At 39.9% G+C, this 11,905-nt stretch overlaps 1 pseudogene; it reads left to right on the forward strand.

Annotated features, from left to right (window-relative positions):
* The first annotated feature begins 8,045 nt into the window (after positions 1-8,045).
* On the forward strand, positions 8,046-10,455 carry LOC145035400 (uncharacterized; annotated as a pseudogene).
* Positions 10,456-11,905: the final 1,450 nt, after the last annotated feature.

The following is an 11,905-nucleotide window of genomic DNA, read 5'->3' on the forward strand; positions in this document are numbered from 1 at the left end:
TGCTAGACAAGGGATTTATTCGTCCGAGCAGTTCACCCTGGGGAGCCCCGATTCTGTTTGTAAGGAAGAAGGACGGGTCGCATTGGATGTGTATAGATTATCGGGAGCTGAACAAGGTAACGGTGAAGAACCGTTACCCGCTTCCGAGGATTGATGACCTATTTGACCAGCTTCAGGGGGCATCTTGGTTCTCCAAGATTGATTTGCGTTCGGGTTATCATCAGATGAGGGTCAGGGAGGAGGATATGCAGAAGACCGCGTTTCGGACGCGCTATGGTCATTACGAGTTTGTGGTGATGCCGTTTGGGCTCACCAATGCTCCTGCCGCGTTCATGGACCTCATGAACCGCGTATGCAGACCGATGCTGGATCGGTCTGTGATAGTCTTTATCGATGATATCTTGGTCTATTCCAAGACTCGGGAGGAACACGAGGAGCATCTGAGGGAGGTATTGGAGACCCTGAGGAGGGAGAGCTTGTATGCCAAGTTCTCCAAGTGTGAGTTTTGGTTGCGCGAGGTGCAATTTCTTGGACACCTCGTCAACCAGAACGGGATTCTGGTTGATCCGGCCAAGGTCGAGACCGTGATGAGATGGGAGGTCCCGAAGTCTCCATCTGAGATTCGGAGCTTCCTGGGATTGGCGGGCTACTATCGGAGATTTATCCAGGATTTTTCCAAGATAGCCGTACCCCTGACACGGCTGACGAAGAAAGTCGTGGTCTTTCGGTGGGGACCCGAGCAGCAGGCTGCATTTGAGACGCTGAGACGGAGACTGTGTGAGGCGCCGATCTTAGCCCTGCCAGAAGGTGTAGAGGATTTTATGGTCTATTGTGATGCGTCCGTTTCAGGGTTGGGCGCAGTACTGATGCAGAGGGGGCATGTCATTGCCTACGCTTCAAGGCAGCTCAAGCCTCACGAGGCGAACTACCCGACGCATGATTTGGAGTTGGGGGTGGTGGTCTTTGCCCTCAAGATTTGGCGACATTACCTCTACGGGGTTCGGTGTACCATCTACACGGACCACAAGAGTTTGAGGTACCTCATGGACCAGCCGAATCTGAACATGAGGCAGCGTCGGTGGTTGGACGTGGTGAAGGATTATGATTGCGAGATCCTTTACCACCCGGGGAAGGCCAATGTAGTGGCCGATGCGCTTAGCCGCAAGACGATGCCGATCAGGGACGTTTGCTTGAGGATGACCGCGGTGACTCCCCTATTGGAGCAGATTCGGGAGGCTCAACAGGAGGCTATCAAGGAGGAGCATCAGAAGAGCGAGCGTGTGGTGGGTCAGGTTTCCTCCTTTGATTATGATGGCCGAGGACTTTTGACACTACACCGTAGGGTGTGGGTGCCGTATCACGGAGGCGTGCGTTAGATTTTGATGGAGGAGGCGCACAAGTCCCGGTTCTCTATTCATCCCGGGGCGACGAAGATGTATAGGGATCTTCATCCGGATTACTGGTGGCCCTGCATGAAGCGGGATGTGGCATGGTACGTCAAGCGGTGTTTGACCTGCAGGAAGGTCAAGGCCGAACATCAGAGACCGCATGGCAAGATGCAGCCGTTGGACATTCCACTGTGGAAATGGGAAGATATCACGATGGATTTTATCACGAAGCTTCCCAGGACCGCACGTGGAGTGGATTCGATTTGGGTCATCGTGGATAGATTGACCAAGAGTGCTCACTTTATTCCAATTCAGGAGAGCATATCGGCCGAAAAATTGGCCGACATCTATATCAGGGAGATTGTGGCACGACATGGGGTGCCAGTATCGGTGATCTCGGACAGGGATGTGCGTTTTACTTCCAGATTTTGGAAGAAATTCCATGACGAGTTGGGCACTTGTCTGCATTTTAGCACCGCTTTTCGCCTGCAGACGGATGGCCAGAGCGAGCGGACCATCCAGACTCTGGAGGATATGCTGCGGGCGTGCGTGCTAGACTTTGGTGGTAGGTGAGATACCTATCTTCCCCTAGCCGAGTTCTCTAACAACAACAGCTACCACGCGAGTATCGACTGCCCTCCCTTCGAGATGCTGTACGGACGGAGGTGTAGGACCCCGATATGCTGGGGTGAAGTTGGCCAGAGGGTCATGGGGAGCACCGAAGTGGTTCTCGAGGCAACCGAAAGGATCCAACAGGTCCGGAGCAGGCTTCAGACTGCTCAGAGTCGGCAGAAAAGTTATGCCGACAAGCGTCGATCAGATTTGGAGTTCCAAGTCGGGGATATGGTTCTCTTGAAGGTGTCGCCTTGGAAAGGCGTCATTCGATTCAGGAAGCGGGGCAAGTTGGGCCCGCGATTCATCGGACCGTTCAGGGTAGTAGCCCGGGTGGGCAGGGTGGCGTACAGATTGGATCTGCCAGCCGAGCTCAGCCAGATCCACAACACTTTCCATGTTTCTCAGTTGCGGAAGTGCTTAGTGGACGATTCAGCAGTAGTGCCTTTGGAGGATATTCAGGTTGATGACAGCTTGAATTACATTGAGCGCCCAGTCGCAATCCTCGACAGGAAGTCGAGGGACTTGAGGAACAAGAGAGTGGAATTAGTGAAGGTGCAGTGGCAGCACCGCAAGGGTTCGGAATAGACTTGGGAGCCTATGGACGGGATGATGGAGCATTACCCCGAGCTGTTTCAGGAACGAGCAGTAGACTTCGAGGGAGAAGTCTAAAATAAGTAGGGGAGATTTGTAGCACCTGGTTTCTGGTATGTAAATCTTATTCGAACATTTCCCATTTTAACCTTGGACTCGGCGAGTCATGGGTCCGACTCGCCGAGTAGAGACGCGATCCAGGTCACGTTTTAAGTTGGCGACTCGGCGAGTCCATATCCTAGACTCGGCGAGTCGCCGCTGTTGGATGAAACCCTAAGTTTCAGTGGTTTGCACCCTATTTAAACGACTTAACTGCCCCAAGCCAGCCCCCATTCACCCTTAGAGCCCTGTATACCTCGTCCTAAGCCATTCCTTGAGAGTTTGAGACTTTTGTGGATGTTTTTGAAGGTTTTGAAGGAGGAAAGAAGTAGATCCAGAAGAAGGAAAGCCAACCAAGCAACTATTGTGTTCTTCCAGCAGTTCCTTTGAGGTATAACCCGTTTTCCCCATGATTCTATGCTTAAAACTTCATTTGGGTCTTTCTTGGTCAAGTCCCCAAGCTCGTATGTGCCTTATATGTCGTATTAAGACGTTTGGCCTCTGGATCTAGGCAAGATTGAGCTCCAGGAGCTCAGATCTGTTAGCTTTATGGCCCCATGTTGCTTGTTAGCCCTAGATCTACCCTTTTAAGGCATTTTGAGCCCTAAAATCCATATTGGTGAATATCCACACGTAAAGTTGGAAACTTTACGTGTGATTTGTGTCCTAGAAGTCCAGATCTATGAATGGCATGGACTGAAATCGAGCAAATCAGTGTATTTGGTGGATGCATGGCGGCGACTCGGCGAGTCTGGTTGCGAGTCACCGATTTGGTCCCTTCATGATGTGTCGAGTTGAGCCGTGAGTCACAGGGGGGGTGACTCGGTGAGTTGGGAGCTGAACTCACCCATGTTAGGACTCGGCGAGTCAATGCCCTGACTCGGCGAGTCCAAGGCAATCTTCATAGATCAAGAACAGACTCGGCGAGTTGTTCATACAACTCGGCGAGTCTTAGCATATGTGTTCTTCGGATGAAGATGAACTCGACGAGTTGTTCATACAACTCGGCGAGTAGGATGAAGGAGTTGAATGTCAGTTTAGAAGATGAACTCGTCGAGTCATAGCCAACTCGACGAGTAGAATCAGGGACCCAGGACAATTGTCTGGACAGGGACTCGGCGAGTGGAGATTCACTTGGCGAGTCGGGTCAACTAAAAGTTGACTTCGAATTGACTTAGGGCTAGACCAGGGAAAAATGGTCTTTTTACCCAAAGCACAGTTAGCAGTGTATGATTAAGTATATTGTGGGAATTACAGCCGGGGAGTTTCCGGAGCAGCAGCAGCAGCAGTAGTAGGTGATCAATTCCCACACAGACCAGTAGCTATTTCGAGGTGAGTTTCCTTCCAGTAGTAATGGGTCTAAGGCACCAAGGCCGGCCCGTATAGACGAGACGTTAGTATTAGAGTGTGGGCCGAGCCCGTATCTCTTAGTTGAGTTGATTATGATATATGCAAGTATGATAGAATTGTTTACACTTGTTGTTTGTGCGATACTTGTATGCTATGAGTTGGCGGTTGAGTGTGGGCGAGGCCCGTATCTCTCCGAGAATGGAGTGTGGGCTAGGCCCGTATCTCCCAGATAGCGAAGTGTGGGCGGGGCCCGTATCTTCACGAGTGTGGGCAGGGCCCGTATCTCTCAGAAAGCGAAGTGTGGGCGGGGCCCGTATCTTCACGAGTGTGGGCGTGGCCCGTATCTCCTAATTGCATGTTGTTTGTTAAATGCTTGCATGGTATGGGGTATTATGGGGGAGCTCACTAAACTTTGTGCTTACAGTTTCAGTTTTGGTTTCAGGTACCTCCTCAGCTAGGGGAAAGGAGCCGGCGCGGTAGCAGCATGTCACACACACTCTTCGGTTTTCGCATTTACGAGCTTTTCTGGGATTGATACTCTGATATTCTGATTAGTTGTATGTTTTGGTTTTCAGACATGGTTCAGTTTATAATATGGATGATCGAATGATGTTTTAGTTATTAATATTTTCTAAAGTAACGTTTTTAAACAAAAAAATTTGATGTGAAAAATTGGGTCGTTACACTTTACCCGTCAATACCTTTACTTAATGGGTTTATCCCAAACCCTAACTCTTTAGGACCTAGAACTTGGTCGATAAGCCATCCATACTCCAAACTAAAGCATACAAATAGAGATCTAGACTTTAAACACTACATGAAAACATAAAGCTTCCACCTTTCACTCCATGGATGGCCTTTTGGAGCTTAAAAGGCCAAAATGACATCTTATGGCTTACATGGGGCTTCAATGTTCATAAAGTTTGCACTTTTATGCCATGAAAGCCCTCCATGATTCCAGATATAATGGTTCACTCACTTGGGACGTCCATATCCCAAAGGTCAAGTTTCTTGGACCAAAAATCCATTAAGACGGTGATAAAGAGATCTAAGAAGCTACTAAGCAAGTTTGAGATTGTTTACCAGAAAATGACGAGGAAGAAATGAAGTCTTTGGATCTACTATCTTCTTCTTGAATCCCCAAGATTCTCCTTCTTTCATAAGCTTCAAAACACACAGAGTTTCACTCACAAATGACTCACAAGCTCACAATTGCATTAGGGTTTATGAATCTAGGGTTTGAGACTTGAAGGATGGAAATGAGGCCAACAAGTGGGGATTAGGATGTTTAAATAGGGTGTAAAACCCCGAAATTGGGGTTTCATTTTGGCAGCCCTACTCGTCGAATTGAGGCTCTCAACTCGTCGAGTAGGTTGCTTAAAACCCGCCTCCCTTCTAATATTTACTCGACGAGTTTAGGGCTACCAACTCATCGAGTTTCTTCATAAAAATGCATAAATTATTATTTAAATGTGTACCAAGAACCAGACGTTACAGTAATCCATCACCGTATTATCGTAGACCTTACACACAAGTATACGATAGTAGTTAATATACAAAAAAGTTTTTTTTATGTCAAACATTATTAAAATAAAATTAAAAATGTTTTAGGTACAGACGACACCAAAGCATGTGCGAAGAGGAAAAAAGTAGATTGTTACCAGTTCCATACCCCCCCTCCTCCTCTAGTATTCTCTGTTTATTTGGACTTTATAGTTCTGTGCAGGAGAATGTGAATTTTAGAAAATAACATAAAATATAACTTTTAGTTTTGCAAGAGAATGTGAATTTTGTGAAGAAAAATGCCCAATTGTTTGATGGATTGGCCTGATCAAAAATCCGACGAACGTTATTGATGGATTAAACGTACTGCAAATAGAAGCAATAAACATTGTCGACCCCTCCCACTTGCACTTGACAAATTTATGATCTAACATGAGGTGTAGATAAAAGTAATCAAGAAATACAGGGAGAGAACAAGAGGTGCAGGTTTCAAGGAGAATAGAGGAACAATATGCTACTTCTTTTTGCATTTCCTTTCCTCCTCTCTTGTCTCTATCGATAGATCTATTTACCCTTATTGGCACCTTTGTCATCAGTGTAATTGTGGTGAAAAGAGGTATTTAAATGGGATTCTCGAATAGAGAAGAAAGAAGAGAGGAAGAAAGGGAAAAAATCTCACCTGGTCGTTGGTGGGTTGGGGTCTCATCGGAGATGTGGCAGAAGCAGTAATCGGAGAATAAGGTTTAGAGGAAACTTTGGCGATGTAAAAACGTAGGGGGCAATAAAAAGGGTACGTGGTGGGGTTGGTACTGATTTAAATTAATCTTATATTTTTTTTCCTTTTTTAATTAATAATGATAAAAATAACAAAAAAAACTAAAAAGAAAATTATCAAGGGTATAATAGTCTTTTTAGATGACTCAGTGACAAAACGCGCAAGAAAAACAAACAATATCGATATTCCGAGTTGAAAAAATAAGTTACTTTAAACCATAGTATAACAATTGAAAATTTTCCGTCACCAATTGTCACTAAAGATTAGCACAAATCGATGATAATGATAAAAATTTTGATATTAAAGGAAAATATGATCAACAAATAATAATAATAATAATAATAATAATAATAATAATAATAATAATAATAGGGTCAAAATGAGTGACCAAAAAATTATATCATTTTTCATGATGGTTAGTGTTAGGGCTGAGCTTGGTGCGGTTTTAGCGTCAAACCAAACCGCATGCAGGGCCGGCCCATGGGCCTGGGCAAGCTGGGCGACCGCCCCGGGCCCCCAAATGCCATAGGGCCCCCATTTTATATGTCTTATATTAATTGTATAGTATTAGCCCATTAGGTTTAAGCTTAATGGACTCTGATTGTTGAAGCCCAATGTTTCTTAATTCTTATCAACGCCAACGAAAGTCCAAAAAGAAAGCGGATCAGCGGGAGGAATCAGCGGAAAGCAGAATGGGGAACGACTGCATGCTGAGAGCGAGACTGCTAGAGATGCCGACTTCCAAGGCGCAATTAAGATCGGCTATGGAATCGAAACGTTTCTCCGGATTCTAAGTTAAGCAATCGCTGCAACGGTCTCAATAATAATCAGGTTCTTATATTTCTTCTTCGATTTCAATTGAATGATTTGAATCGATCTGTTATTTATTCCCCAATTCTCACTTTTCTAATTTCCAATTTGGCGATTCAGTGCTTCTTCTCCTTCGCTTCTTTCTCGGTAATCACGATTTCTACCGATCATTTTTCGATTTTGAAGTTCAATTGTGAGACTGTGACAGATTCACAGACCTGTGACCACTGAGTCGTGAGTCCTCACAGACGAAGAGACAGAAGATTAGAAGTCTGAGTCGACGAGCCGTGAGTTGTCACAATTCAAAGTTTTCAACAGCAATCTCCAAACATTCATGCGGTCATGCCAAAAATCAAGCCCTAATGTTATCACAGTTCTAATTTCTAGCATTCAAGTTTCTTATTTATCACAGAATTTTATCTGTAAGTTCTATTGTTCTAATTTCTAGCATTCAAATTTCTTATTTATCTGTGATTTTCTAATTTTTTTATGAATCTAATATTCATAATTTTATGCTATGTAGAATCTAAGGATTGAGAATCAGCAGCTTACCACTTCCAGTTGCTGCTTAGAGGTTATTTAAAAGCTTACAGCATCAATAGTTTAACAGCATCAGCAGTCAACAGTAGGTACAAACAACACGAACTCTAATCTTCTATTATTTGTTATCTGTGTCACTGTGTGCTTGTTGTTTGTTTGCATCATTGCCTCTTATGACTCTATTGAATATGCATCCTAGAAAGTATATGTCTGGAAGTGAAAAAAGAAAGAAAAAACAAAAAATTGAACAAGATAATAAAACTCAAAAAGGGTCTATGCACAGGTTTTAAAAAAAAAATAGTTTTGCTGATGTACAAGTAAATGAACAAGATAATCTCACACATGAAACTATTTTTAATGAGCAAGATAATGTCATGAATGAAAATTTCTCTCAAGAAAAAGTTTCAAATGAAAATGTTGATTTTGATGATGAAAAGATTAATAATGAAGATGTTAATGTCAATAATGAAAATGTTAACATTTCAAATGAGAATGAGAATGAAAATGTCATGAATGATAACAATGAACAATTTATTCCACCTTTAGATATATATGATCCTAGTAATTGTGATAATCTTGATAATAACTTAAGAGATATTTTGATTGAAAAAGGGCCAATAAGAGAATCAAATTTTGTGTATCCTAAAGATAATCTATCTAGACATTTTTCTTATGCTTCTTATACTAGAAAGTTAAGTAATGGTGACACAATAGATCGAAAATGGGTAATTTACTCAAAAAAAGTTGATAAAGTGTTTTGTTTTTGTTGTAAATTGTTTAAACCTAATAATTATGTTAATAAAATTTCTTTAGCAAATGATGGATTTAATGATTGGAAACATCTTTTTGATAGACTTAAAGAACATGAAAATAGTTCCCAACATCTTTTTTGTATGGATTCTTGGGATGAACTCTTTTTTGTATGGATTCTTGGGATGAACTAATAGCAAGATTTGATAAGAATAAAACAATTGATAAAGATTTGCAAAATAAAGTTTTAACTGAAAAAGAACGTTGGAGACAAGTTTTAAAAAGAATAATTGTTGTCATTAAATATTTGGCAAAATATAATTTGGCTTTTCGAGGTTGTAACGAAAAACTTTTTCAAGAATCTAATGGTAATTTTTTGGGAGCAATTCAAATGATGGCAGAATTTAATGTTATAATGCAAGAACATGTTAGACACATAGAAAATCATCAAACTCATCTTCATTATTTAGGACACAAAATTCAAAATGAAATCATTTCTATTTTAGCTAATAATGTTAGAAATTCTATAATTACTATTATAAAAGAATCAAAATATTTTTCTGTTATTCTTGATTGCACCCCCGATGTTAGCCATCAAGAACAAATGACTCTTGTTATTCGATGTGTGAACATGTCTAATAATAAAATAAAAGTTGAAGAATTTTTTTTAGAATTTTTAAAGGTAGAAAATACATCGGGTTTAGGACTTTTTAATGAGTTATTAAATGCAATTAAATCTTATGGTCTTAATATTGATGATGTAAGAGGACAAGGTTATGATAATGGTTCTAACATGAAAGGAAAACACCAAGGTGTTCAAAAACGATTACTTGAAATTAATCCAAAAGCATTGTTTATGCCATGTGCTTGTCATAGTCTTAACCTCACGGTTAGTGATATGGCTCATTCTTGTGCCAAAGCGATTTCTTTTTTTTGGAGTTTTGCAACGCATTTTTGTATTATTTTCTAGTTCAACCAAAAGATGGTCAATATTACTTGATAAAGTCCCTAACTTAACGGTAAAATCTTTATCTAATACACGTTGGGAGAGTAGAATAAAAAGTGTCAAAGCCATTAGGTTTCAAGCTCCTCATATAAGGGATGCCTTGATAGAATTAAGTTCATCATGTGATGATGCAAAGTCTAAAAGTGAAGCTGAAAGTTTAGTTAATGCTATTGAAAGTTATGACTTTTTACTTGGTATGGTAATTTGGTATGATATTTTATTTGCTATAAATAAAGTTAGTAAGAAAATGCAAACCAAAACTATATGTATTGATGCCACAATTGATCTATTAAAAAATATGATAACATTTTTTAAAAATTATAGAAATGAAGGTTATGCCATTAGTATTGATAATGTTAAGGCCATTGCATCGGATATGGAAGTTGAACCTATATTCCCAAAAAAACGCCAAGTTACTAGAAAAAAAACAATTTGATGAAATTAATTGTGAAGATGAATTACTATCACCCGAAGAATCATTTAGAATCGAGTATTTTATATATATTGTTGATGTGACAATTTCATCATTAGAGAGTAGATTTGAGCAATTAACAAACTTTGAAAACATTTTTGGATTTTTATATGATTCAAAAAGGTTAAAGTCATTGGATGATATTGAACTTAAAAAAAGTTGTGCTGTTTTTGTAAATAAGTTTACTCATAATAACTTATGTGATGTGGATTTAAATGAATTTTTAACGGAACTTAAAGTATTACAAAAAACTTTGCCAAATGTTGTTATGTCATCGGTTGAAATTTTAGAGTTTGTCAAAGGTAAAGATTGTTATCCAAATGTTTGTATTGCATATAGAATCTTATTAACCGTACCAGTTACTGTAGCATCAGCAGAAAGAAATTTTTCAAAACTAAAATTATTAAAAAGTTATTTGAGATCATCAATGTCACAAGAAAGATTAAATGGTTTGGCTATGTTATGCATTGAAAAAGATTTGATGGATAATATTGAACTTGATTCTATAATTGATGATTTTGCATCTAAAAAAGCTCGTAAATGTAAATTTCTTTAGTTTTTCTTTGATATGTTTATGTATTTTGGTTTAGAGCATGTTTTGGCTTTTTTATTTATTGTTTTGTATTAATAGTTGCTAGGTTGTTTGGCTTACGGGACCTGTCCCGAAGTCTTTTTTTCCATAGGTAGGGAGTCCCCAGCCTTCAATTGTATTATTTTTTTTAATTAATAAAATTTTTGGAGGTGCCGCCCTCTTTTTTTTTATTAAAAAAAACATTATGAGGGCCCCAATTTAGCTTTGGCCCCGGGCTCCAAATTGTCTAGGACCGGCCCTGACCACATGGTGCGGTTTTTTCAATTTAAAAACCGTTGGATGCGGTTTTTTAATGGCTCGATTTTAGGGTTTTTAAATGCGGTTTCTGTTTATATCGGTTTGGTGTTGTTCCTATTGAATATTTTGACACCTGTTTGATTTTGATATTTTATAAGTTGATTACTTTTCACCACAAAACTCATTTTTTCTATTCCAATTGTACATACTCCCAGATATGGTTACTGAAACACAAAGCCACAAAATTAGATAATGTTATGACTTATGAGAAATTAAAGATAGAATCTCACATACATTATACATACTCACACGTATATCTATTAATGTTTAATCGCTAAACCTAACTACCGTCAAATTCAGAATCTCACATACATTATACATACTCACACGTATATCTATTAATGTTTAATCGCTAAACCTAACTACCGTCAAATTCAACCTATAGTAGATATTAGTCTTTTAAATATTATGAATATAATATAAATTAGTGATTTATTGTTTATATGCCTTCTGTGCGGTTCGGTTTTGATGGACCGGTTTCTACATAAAACCCGCACCGCAGCAATAAATTTGGTTTTTTTGAAAATAAAATATGCGTCCTCGGTTTTTGCATATGTTTGGTATTTCGATTGCGGTTTGTTGGTTTTTATTTTGTCGGTTCGGTTTTTGCTCACCCCTAGTTAGTGTATTTGGAAAATACACAACGGAGTGATCCCAATGATATAAGTGTGGCAAAAATCCAACTCTGATTAGAGGAGTTATGATTTTATAAAAGATAAGAATCAACTGTGTTAATAACGATATTAGCATCAAAATAACATAAAGAGATCGATTGAGTTTCGTGTAACGTCCCAAAAATACTGACATAAAATTTTCGTTTTTAAAACAAATAAATCGTTAATACATATCATTTACATAAAACCATGGTAATCAAGATTCAACAAAACATCATCGAATCAGACTAAATCAGAGAATGTGAAAACATGTGGTGTGTGCCCTGCAACCATCCGAGCTCTTCCATTTGAAAACTGAAGTATCTGAAACATAAACTGAAAACCGTAAGCATAAATCTTAGTGAGTTCCCCAAGATACCACATACCATACATATCAAATAACATAACAGGCCCTGCCCACTAAGATACGGGCCCCGCCGACACTCGTATAACGGGCCCCGCCC

Source organism: Lactuca saligna, chromosome 3 (assembly GCF_052625555.1).
Source record: "Lactuca saligna cultivar CGN05327 chromosome 3, ASM5262555v1, whole genome shotgun sequence".
NCBI lineage: Eukaryota > Viridiplantae > Streptophyta > Magnoliopsida > Asterales > Asteraceae > Lactuca > Lactuca saligna.